At 40.6% G+C, this 12,135-nt stretch overlaps 1 pseudogene; it reads left to right on the plus strand.

The window, feature by feature from the left end:
* The first annotated feature begins 1,616 nt into the window (after nucleotides 1–1,616).
* On the plus strand, nucleotides 1,617–8,499 carry LOC128283970 (uncharacterized; annotated as a pseudogene).
* The last annotated feature ends 3,636 nt before the right edge of the window (nucleotides 8,500–12,135 follow it).

Below are 12,135 nucleotides of genomic sequence, written 5' to 3' on the forward strand. Positions count from 1 at the left end.
TTCCCTTGTTAGGAGTATGGGGAGCAGTCGGGTACGCACCTCTGCTTGCACTAAGACAGTACAGATCTAGACAGTTTACACCACCTACGTATGGGTTAGCTCAGTGCGAGTTTACGTTCACAGGAAATAACTACAAAAAGAAAGTTCGCGAGATGTCAAATGCCTGGAACCAGACTCGTAGAATGAAGAAGTTTGCTGCCAATCCCATGACTACCCCCGAGTATGACCGATGGTGGCATCAGAGGATCAATGACAATATCCCTACATCAGATCAAGAGAATCCTCAGCCGATAGAAGAACACTTGAAAGTAATCCCATCTGAGCTAGAAATCATCAGGTAAGACTTCGAGAAAAAGAGCCTGGAGCTAGAGAGGAGGATTGAGCAATTGGAGGAAGAAAAGATGCAGTTAGGGTTAGATGTCGATGTCTAGAAACTAGAAGCTGAAAAACTCTAAAAAGGGAAAAACAAGGTTGAAGAGGACTTGGACAGTTTGAAAACAGACTATAAGAAGCTACACAGATCAATGAGAACTGCTGGGTTAGGAAAAACATCTGAACAGTGGCGATATGAAGTTAAAGAAGAACAAAGCAAAGCCAACCAGTGGGAAGAAAAATTTCGCGATGCTCAAGCTCGAGAGGGTGCCCTGAGAAGAAGTTTGGTAGAAAGCCAGAATGAGAAAGAGGTGTTAAAGATCCGGGTATCAGAGTTAGAGAGGTCATTGTATCAGTATCGCTCGCGTAACTCTGTAATCGAGTTGAAAGCTAATCAGAATAGAATCGAAGAATTGAAAGAGAATATAGAAGAACTCAAAACGGCGCTGCAAAATCGTGAACTTCAGATAGAACTCCTCGAGGTAAATAACGAGCGATGGAAGGAGCAACTTCATCAATCTCAAGACCAAGTCAGGAGCAGGGACTACGTCATGGGCGAAGCTTTGACTCAAGTGCAAGAAGTGGCTGATCACTTGCAAACGTTAGCAGTACAAGCCGATATGCTGAGTTTAAAATATGAGTCAGAATCGGACCGAGGTCGAGAGCTAGCTTGGCTTTTTAGGCAGGTCAAGGCCTTAAGTATCAGGGCCAAGCCTTATATGTAATCTATTTTATGTAAAGAAACTTGTTTTCTAGAAAAGTTACTCTAATGAAATCGGGTTGGAATCAACACTTTTTTTTGCATTCATCACATTCATTGCATTCATGCATCAGTATTGCATCACACGCACTAAAACTCACAAAAACCCTAAAAATCATGACAGTTACCCTGGAACATCGTTACAGTACAAGAGGAAAAACAAGAGCAATGGACCAAAGATTAGAGAGATTGGAACAAATGCAGAAAGAGATGCAGGAGCAGATACAAGCACAAGTACAAGAGCGGTTAGCTAAAATCCAGCAGGAAATGAGGGATCAAATGCTGGAGTCGCAAAGAAGTATGATGGAAGAAATGACCCGACTACTGACTAGTAGAACGGATAAAGGAAAGGGCGTATGACCGATGTTGGAAATAATAATGAAGATCCGCATTACCCCCTTAGTTTTAATCCGGTGAACATTCAAATACAACATGAGAGGCCAGCCGTTACCGAGGATCCTCTCTACCCCCTGGTTTCACTCCGATGAATACTCAATCCCAACATGAGCCGCACATACAAAGGCCGTCTGTGACAATCAGGCCCCAACAATTACAGGCCGATACCTCGATGCCGATGAACTACCAAGCTGGTTCAGGTTCTAATCCGGGAGATAACCCGACTAACCCCGGTGTCCCCGATCTGAATGATGTAGTAGGGGTAGAAAAGACAAGGGTAGAGTTTCCGAAAGAACTCGAAGAACGGTGTAGATGGTTGGAAGAAAAGTTTAAAGAAATAGAAAATGCTGACTACCGTGGTGGAATTGATGCAAAGGAGTTAAGTTTAGTTCCAGACTTAGTGCTCCCCCTCAAGTTCAAAACGCTAGAATTTGAAAAATATAATGGAACTAGCTGTCCAGAGGCTCACATCACTATGTTTTGTCGAAGAATGGCAGGGTACATTCACAATGATCAACTGTTAATCTACTGCTTTCAGGACAGTTTGGTCGGGTCTGCGGCCAAATGGTACAAATCAACTAAGCCGTGCTTAAATCCGTTCATGGAAAGACTTGGCACAAGCTTTCATGAAGCAATACAGCCACGTGACAGACATAGCGCCTGATCGAATCACTCTACAAAATATGGAGAAGAAACAGAATGAAAGTTTCAGGCAGTACGCCCAAAGATGGAGAGAGGTGGTGACGTAAGTTCAACCGCCTTTTCTGGAGAAAGAAACGACTATGCTCTTTATTAACACTCTGAAAGCTCTATTTATCAACCACATGCTGGGAGGTGCCACTAAGAGCTTCTCGGACATAGTAATGTCAGGAGAGATGATAGAGAACGCGATAAGATGTGGGAAGATTGAAGTAGGAGAAAATGCCAAGAAAGTAATTCTGAGGAGAAAAGAAAACGAGGTGAATAACACGAGTGTGTACAATAAGAGTTATAACAAGCCTGTCACTGTGAGCCAACCAAGGACGGTGACTACCAGCTATCAAGGCTCCGTGAGACAAGAGTCCAACTCAAAGCCTAACATAGAAAGAGTCCAGTTTACGCCTATCCCGATGTCCTACAAGGAATTATATCAGAGCTTATTTGATACCCACGTGGTGTCACCTTTCTATTTAAAGCCTTTACAACCCCTGTTCCCAAAATGGTATGACACAAACACTCACTATGAGTAACACGCAGGAATAACGGGGCACTCGATCGAGAATTGTACCGAGTTCAAAAAGTTAGTGGAAAAACTCATCGAAATGGGTGTCATAAAGTTCGATGACTCACCAGGTCCCAATGTGGCAGGAAATCCGTTACCCGACCATGGTAATAAAGGGGTAAACGCGATAGTCGAAAATGGGAGCAAAAGAATCAAGAAAGATGTATCAGAGGTAAAAACTCCACTTAAACGAGTTTGGGAGGAGATGGTGGAAAGAGGTTTAGTCACACAACATCCAAAGGAAATGCCTAGAGAAGCGAGAAGATACTGCGAGTTTCATACTGATGGGGGTCATGATATCCAAGAGTGCAATAAGTTCAGATCCATAGTGCAAAATCTAATGGACAATAAGGAGATGGAATTTTATGAAGAAACCAGAGGATCAGAGGAAGAAGAAGTGTACGCTACAGAGAAAGGAACAACAGAAGGGGTCCAAAGAGTTAATCATCCCGTGGTGATCATTTCGCGACCCAGGAGCAATGAAGTAGGAGTACAACTAGCACCGAGAGTCATAATTCAAAAACCGATATCCTTCCCCTACAAGGATAGCAAAAAGGTTCCTTGGAATTACGACTGCAACGTGACAATCCCCGGGGGGAAAACCCGGTAAGTGTTTTTCAAGAGAACCAAGATGTAGGTTTCTATACACGCAGTGGGAGACGTTATGATCCTGCGAGTACAAAAAATGAAATCGTTAAAGAAAAGGCCCCTATGGTCGAGCAAAGGAAGGAGAAGATGGTCAGGCTTGAATCACCAGTCAATGAGTCGGTAATCGAGAATGAAGCTAGGGAATTTCTAAAATTTTTAAAGCATAGTGAGTACAGCGTCGTTGAATAGCTACGTAAGCAACCAGCTCGCATCTCGGTGCTAGCCCTACTGTTGAGCTCAGAAACACATCGGAAGGCATTAATGAAAGTGTTGAATGAGACTTATGTTACGAATGACATCTCTGTTAACAAACTGGATCGTCTGGTCAACAATATCAGTGCCGATAATTTTATTTTCTTTAACGATGATTAAATACCACCGGGAGGTATGGGGTCTACAAAGGCTCTACATATTACCACACGTTGCAATGGATTCACATTGCCGGGGGTATTGATTGATAATGGATCTGCACTAAACGTCCTACCTCTATCCACATTAAATAGGTTGCCCGTGGATAGTTCCCACATGAAAACATGCCAAAATGTGGTGAAGGCGTTCGATGGTACCGAAAGGAAAGTAATGGGGAGGATTGAAATACCCCTTTTAATCGGCCCTAGCACGTACGAGATAGACTTCTTAGTCATGGACATCAGGCCCTCTTACAATTGCTTGTTGGGAAGGCTCTGGATTCACTCAGCAGGGGCTGTGCCGTCATCATTACATCAAAAGCTCAAATTTGTAACGGAAGGTCGATTGGTGACCGCAAATGCAGAAGAAGATATGATTGCATCCGTTACCAGCAATGCACCGTATGTGGAGATAGATGATGAAACCATAGAATGTTCTTTTCGGTCATTAGAGTTTGTAAATACGACCTTTGTTGTCGAAGGAAATAAGATCCCGATGCCCCGAATCTCTAAAACTACAAGAATGGGCCTACAACTGACTGTTGGGAAATGAGCTTTGCCAAGAAAAGGGCTTGGAAGAAGCCTACAAGGGAGGATCGAAACACCTATGCTCATGGACAAACGAGACCGCTTTGGCTTAGGATTCAAGCCAGATGCGAGACAAAAGAAAATAGAGCAAGAGAAGAAATAAGAAAGGAGAAGAGCACGCTTGAGCGGGGAAGAGGTTAAGTGGGAGCCAATGACCTTTCCTCACATAGCCAGTACATTCGTGTCAGGAGGAATTATTCACGCTGAAGGAAGAGCGACAAGGAAAGGATTTTCTGAAGAAATGTTGGAAGACTTAAGCATTAACGCCACATATGAGGAAGGAGCTATAGTAGAAAATTTGTCGGGCATCCGCCCTTATGAGCCAGAAAGTGTTCTAAATAATTGGACTGCAGAAGAGATTTCTATAGTCTTTAGAACCAATACAGAGTAATGCCCAAAACACACCTATTACTTCAGGCCTAGGAGTAATAGGTGTCCTTTTGTGAATTAGGTTTATGTTCAAAATCGTTATTTCAATGAAATGCATCCTTTTGTCGTATTCAGTGCAAATATTCTTTTATTCTTTCATTCATGATCATACCATACATATCATGGCTCTTAGATTATTTTGTTCTTTGTATCTTCCTTCGCACCTACAACAGGTCCCCGGATATCAATGATGTGAGCAACCTTACTACTAACTCAGAGTCTCCTTTTGAGCGTGATATGTGTCTGGAGGGATCCGAGGACATTGAGGATGACAGAGACTGTAACTTATCCCCTGATTTGTTAAGGATGGTAGAACAAGACGAGAAATAGATTCTACCCTGCAAAGAGACAGTAGAAATCGTGAACTCGGGAGATGAACTAGAAAAGAAAGAAGTAAAGATTGGAGCTTGTATTACCACAGAGACAAAGCGGGACCTTATTGAGTTACTCCAAGAGTTCAAGGATGTCTTTGCATGGTCATATCAAGATATGCCTAGGCTAAATACTAACATTGTGGTACATAGGCTCCCCATCAAAGAAGAATACAAGCCAGTTCAGCAAAAGCTTCGAAGGATGCGACCCGATGTTTTGTTGAAAATAAAAGAGGAGGTCAAGAAGCAATTTGATGTTGGTTTCTTACAAGTAGTCAAGTACTCGGAATGGGTAGCCAACATCGTTCCTGTCCCTAAAAAAGATGGAAAAGTACGGATGTGTGTAGACTACAGAGACTTAAACAAAGCTAGCCCAAAGGATAATTTCCCCTTGCCTCATATTGACACCTTAGTGGATAACACGGCAGGTTACTCACTTTTCTCTTTTATGGATGGTTTCTCAGGGTACAATCAGATCAAAATGCATCCTGAAGACATGAATAAAACCACATTTGTGACCATGTGGTAAACCTTTTGCTATAAGGTGATGCCGTTCAGATTGAAAAATGCGGGAGCAACATATCAGAGAGCCATGGTGACCCTATTCCATGATATGATGCATAAAAAAATCGAAGTCTATGTCGACGACATGATCGCCAAATCTCGGACTGAAGAAGAGCGTGTGCGAGTCTTGAGAAAATTATTTTTGAGGTTGAGAAAATTTCAGCTGAAACTCAATCCAGCAAAATGTACCTTCAGGGCCAGGTCAGGAAAACTACTAGGATTCGTGGTCAGTGAAAAAGGGATTGAGATTGACCCAGATAAAGTCAAAGCCATACAAGAGTTACCTCCACCGCGTACTCAAAAGGAAGTTCATGGATTTCTAGGAAGATTAAATTACATCACTCGGTTTATTTCACAACTAACTGAGAAATGTGATCCCATATTCCGGCTCCTTAAGAAACACAACCCTGGTGTTTGGGACGAGGAGTGCCAGAAGACTTTCGACAAGGTTAAGCAATATTTGTCTAATGCCCCGGTGTTGACGCCACCTAGTCCAGACAAGCCATTAATACTATATTTAACGGTGTTTGAAAATTCCATGGGATGTGTGCTTGGCCAGCCTGATGAGTCAGGAAGGAAAGAAAGAGCGATATATTACCTCAGTAAGAAGTTTACTGAGTGTGAAACAAGATACTCGTTCATTGAAAAGTTGTGTTGTGCCTTAATCTGGACAACCCGAAGACTGAGACAATACATGTTGTACCACACAACTTGGCTGATCTCTAAAATGGATCCCCTGAAGTATTTAATGGAGTCAACCGCTTTGAACGAGAGAATGGCCCGATGGCAAATTCTACTTTCCAAGTTCGATATAGTCTATGTGAACCAGAAGGCTGTAAAAGGGAGTGCGATAGCAGATTTCCTGGCAAGCAGAGCCCTAGAGGACTACGAGCCTCTGAACTTTGACTTTCCAATTGAAGATCTAATGTATATAGGAACTACTGAAGAAGGCCCTCAAAAAGGTCATCCTTGGAAGCTAAACTTTGGCGGAGCATCAAACGCCATGGGTAACGAAATCAGGACAGTATTGGTATCTCCAGACGGAGACCATTATCCCTTCACTAGTAAATTAGATTTTGACTACACGAACAATATGGCGAAATACGAAGCGTGCATCATGGGCATACGTGCAGCCATAGAATGCAAGATTAAAGCGCTAGAAGTATATGGAGATTCTGCACTAGTGATTTATCAACTCAAAGGTGAATGGGAGACGAGAGATCCCAAGTTGATCAATTACAAAAATCTGGTCCTTGAATTGATTCAAAAATTTGATGATATCGTCTTCTGCTATCTCCCTCCAGAAGAAAATCAGATGGCCGATGCTCTAGCAACTTTAGCCTCTATGATCAAGGTGAACAGACAAGAAGATGTGAAACCGATCCAAATGAGTATTTACGAGGTTCCAGCTCATTGTTACAACCTCGAAGAAGAAGTAGAAAATGAGGGTCATCCTTGGTACCATGATATCCTGCGGTATGTGAAGAATCGCCAATACCCCGACCAAGCTACTGAAAACGACAAAAGAACGTTGAGAAGACTGGCCGGCGATTATGTCTTGGACGGGGAGATCTTATACAAAAGAAGGAAGGATCAGGTACTGTTAAGATGTGTAGACGCTATTGAGGCCAAGAAAATCTTAGAAGAAGTTCATGAGGGCGTCTGTGGTACACACGCTAACAGCTTCACAATGGCTAGGCAAATTATGAGATTCGGTTATTATTGGTCCACCATGGAAGGAGATTGTATTAACTATGCCAAAAGATGTCATAAGTGCCAAATTTATAGAGACAAGATTAATGTGCCTCCTTCACCTCTGCATGTTATGACTTCTCCATGGCCTTTTTCAATGTGGGGCATGGATGTAATCGGGCCAATTTCACCAAAAGCTTCAAATGGGAATCGATTCATCTTTGTGGTTATCGATTATTTCACCAAGTGGGTGGAGGCCGCTTCATATGCTAATGTTACAAAATCAGCAGTTAGCAAGTTCCTAAAGAGAGAGATCATCTGTCGATATGGAATGACCGAAAAGGTCATATCTGATAATGCATTGAATTTGAACAACAGTACAATAGCAGAGGTCTGCAGTCAGTTCAAGATCAGACACCACAATTCGTCACCATATCGCCCAAAAATGAATGGTGCAGTCGAAGCAGCCAATAAGAACATCAAGAAGATTGTGGGAAAGATGACTAAAAATTACAAAGACTGGCATGAGAAACTACCGTTCGCCCTCTATGCTTATCGAACATCTATCAGGACCTCTACTGGGCAACTCCTTTCTCACTAGTTTATGGAATGGAGGCAATTTTACCCATCGAGGTAGAGATTCCCTCCCTCAGAGTTTTGGCAGAAATAAAGCTGGATGAGGCAGAGTGGATCCAGTGCCGATACGATCAGTTGAATTTGATCGAAGAAAAGAGGCTAAAGGCAATCCGTCATGGTCAAATGTACCAAAAACGGATGATGCGAGCCTACAACAAAAAAGTTCGTCCCAGAGAATTCCAGGAAGGAGACCTAGTGTTAAAAAAGATTTTGCCTATACATAAAGACTTCAGAGAAAAATGGATGCCAAATTGGGAAGGACCTTATGTGGTAAAGAAGGCTTTTTCCAAAGGAGCATTGATATTGACTGAAATGGATAGCAAGACTTTGCCTAACCCTGTGAATTCAGATTCGGTCAAGAAATACTTTGCCTAAAAAAAAAAAAAGGGGGAGAGGCCAAGGTGAAAACTTACAAAGAGCACCTTGAGATCAAAGGGATTTTGAATCGAAAACCCGTAAAGGGCGATTCAAACTTGGATCAGAGGTTGAGCTTGCGGCATTCTTGTAATATCTGAATTAGCAAAAAGGAGAGATGTTACATCTTGGGGTATCAGCAAGAGTACTCTAGATCCCTTAAACACATATTAGGCTCAAAAGAAGGGTCTTCAAGAAGTTCATACAGGGGAGTTCATGCTGCGATATTTGGGGGACCTATCTTCCTTTTGTTTATTTTGTCTTCCAGCAATGCCTATGTTCTGTGATTAATCTATTCCTTTCAAATTTTGTTTCCAATAAAATTCAGTTCTATCCATTGTTACGATCTTTCTCAAGCATTTTTGCATCGAAATAACGACCAATGGACTAATGACACTTTTGCAAAAAGAGTTCTGTATATTACTCTGAAAGTTTCTAAATAGTACATGAACCTGAAACAGGGCTATTATTTAGAACTAACCGAAGGATTGGAAACACTCGAGAAGAAAAAGTTTAAATTGGGACTACCTGTTCAGGTTTTCTGTTCAAAAAATCTAAGCCGAATAAGAAGACGGAATACCAATTCAGCGAAAGAACCTTGATAAACAAAGAGCAATGACAACCTAAACATTAAAAAATGGATCATTCTCATAACATACTGCACTCATGCATTTATAGATCATTCATGACATGCCTAGTTAAGGGCATTCTGATTCATTTCGATCATAGCTTCCTAATCATTTTGCATAAGCATAGGTATTTGAAACAGATTCTACAGATCATACCCCTAGAATATGGTGTAGCAACGTCTGAGAATTACAGATCTTGTCTCCCTAAGCAATAGTGGAACAGATCGATGACGAGGAGCCTTAACCCCCTAAGCAGTAGGGCAACAGGCTGAATTAAAAATATTTTTTCCTTAAATGGAATTGGAGAGGCTAAAAGCCACAGCAGATCTCCTTGAAGTTTCAGTGGATCTCTTTTCCCTGAAATGGCGTTGGAGCGGCTAAAAGCCACAGCAGATCTCCTTGAAGTTTCAGTGGATCTCTTCTTCCTGAAATGGCGTTGGAGCGGCTAAAAGCCACAGCAGATCTCCTTGAAGTTTCAGTGGATCTCTTCTCCCTGAAATGGCGTTGGAGCGGCTAAAAGCCACAGCAGATCTCCTTGAAGTTTCAATGAACCTCTTCCTGAAATGGCGTTGGAGCGGCTAAAAGCTACAGCAGATCTCCTTGAAGTTTCAGTGGATCTCTTCTTCCTGAAATGGCATTGGAACGACTAAAAAGTCACAACAGATTTCCTTGAAGTTTCAGCGGAAGAATATCAAAACAAGTCTTATCTCCCTGAAGTTGCAGTGGAGCAGACTGAAGATAGCAAATCTTATTCCCCTGAAGTTGCAGTGGACAGATTAAAGCTAAAATTACAGATCTTATCTCTTTGAAGTTGCAGTAGAGTAGATCAAAACAGATCTTATCTCTCTGAAGTTGCAGTAGAGTAGATCAACACAAATCTTATTCCCCTGAAGTTGCAGTGGACAGATTAAAGCTAAATTACAGATCTTATCTCTCTGAAGTTGTAGTAGAGCAGATCAAAACAGATCTTATCTCTCTGAAGTTGCAGTAGAGTAGATCAACACAAATCTTATTTCATGAAGTTGCGGTAGAGCAGTGAAGCGAAGCGAAGTAACAAGATTGGAATGAAGCTACCTGGGGAAAGGGAGCGCTAAACAAGTCCAGACACGGTGAGACTGGGCAAAATTGGTCTTTCTTAAGTCTTTGCTCTATTCTCGTTGCACGACAACAAGCAAAGAGGGGCAGCTATACAAGCCCAATTTTGGCCCCTAGCCCAAAACCCAACTACCCAAATAACTCCCAAATAACCCCAGACCCAAACTAACCAAAGCCTAGCCCAAAACCCACTAAATCCAAAACCCAATAGCAGCCCAATTCAAACCCTAAAACAAAAAAAAAGAACCAAAACCCTAGCCTAATCAGCTGCTGGCCGCCCCTGACCCTTGTCCCATCCACCACCGACGTCTGCAGCACCGTCCCACCATCCTCCAACTTGCACCATCATTTCACCTGCAAGCATTAAACGAGAGTAGACAGAAAGCAAATGGCATGTAAATGGCTATTTAAAGCCAAAAATAAAACCTTTGTACATTCGGTTCTTTTGGTAAGAAATAAAAAAGAAGACTCAATACCAAAACTGAGATTAGAAAACATCAACAAATCGCAAGAAATAAAACAAAGCCCAAGGAAGAAATCAAAATCAGTAAGTCAAAGGCACAAAATATCCAATCAAGAGAAAAACATTAAAAGAAGAAACGAAAACATAGAATCAAAAATCAGAGGAACAAATGTGATTTCATTTTCTTTCGATTTCTTTCATTTTTCTTTCTTTTCTATTTTCCACGCCCTTTTATTCGCATATATACATATATTGTAAACAAAAATAATAATAGAAAAAAAAAGAAAGAAGAAATATACCCTTTTCTGAAACACGCGGTGGCCGGCGACGGCACCGGCGTCACGTAGCCACGGAGGGGCGATGGTCGAACCCCTGGCCGGTTTCGATTTTCTCCAGAGAAAACCCCTTTTTCTCTCTTTTTTTTTTTTAGAACTCAACAAAAATGAAGTTTCAAAAAAAAATTTTGACTTTTAAAGGCCCCTGGTGCGACGTCGTTTTGGGGCAAGCACTCAGCACCCAAAACGGCGTCGTTTAGACAATGACCCGATGACCCGACCGACCTATGCCCAGGATCCGCGTGTTTTTAGACTGAAGGGTTATTTACGCCCTCAGTCTCTCCGCTTTTGAGGCTTAGTTCAATGGGGTCTCGTCTATTTCTTTTTCCTTTAATTTTATCCCTATGATTTTACTTCTATTTCATTTTAGCCCCGGTTAAGACGTTGCGTTTTAGAGAGGGATAATTTCCCCTTTGGTCCCTCCTGGTTGCTCGCGCGCTCAGATTAACCCCCTTCTCCTTCATTTATTTTAAATTCGCCACAAAATTCCATTTTTAATTCGATTTCGTCCCCCTTTTTTTTACTTTTCCTTATTATTCTAATTTAATTTTAATATTATTATTGTTATATTTTTATTAATAGCTCATTATTATTATTTTATTTAATACTTGTATATATATGTGTTATAAAGTATTATTAATAGTTTTAATATTATCATTCTTATTAATGCATATGTATGATAATATTATATGATGTCTATATTTGCATACATATGTATGTATATATATATTATGCATATTTCCCATTTTAATACTATATATATTCTTTTTATACATTATGTATATATGTTTTAATATCTAAATATATATTATGCACACCTTTCGTTAGTATCACCATATATTTATTATATATGTATATATATATTACGTATAGTATTGTTTTTATTACTTTAATTTAATATTTTATTATATTTGATTTTTGTATCTTTATATTTATTATTACTATTATATAGTAGTGTGTATTTCTATTATATACATACATATATATATATATATATATATATATATATATATATATATATATTTTTATATAGTATTATTATTCACTCTACTTTGATGTTATTATTATCATTATT

Source organism: Gossypium arboreum, chromosome 11 (assembly GCF_025698485.1).
Source record: "Gossypium arboreum isolate Shixiya-1 chromosome 11, ASM2569848v2, whole genome shotgun sequence".
Lineage (NCBI taxonomy): Eukaryota > Viridiplantae > Streptophyta > Magnoliopsida > Malvales > Malvaceae > Gossypium > Gossypium arboreum.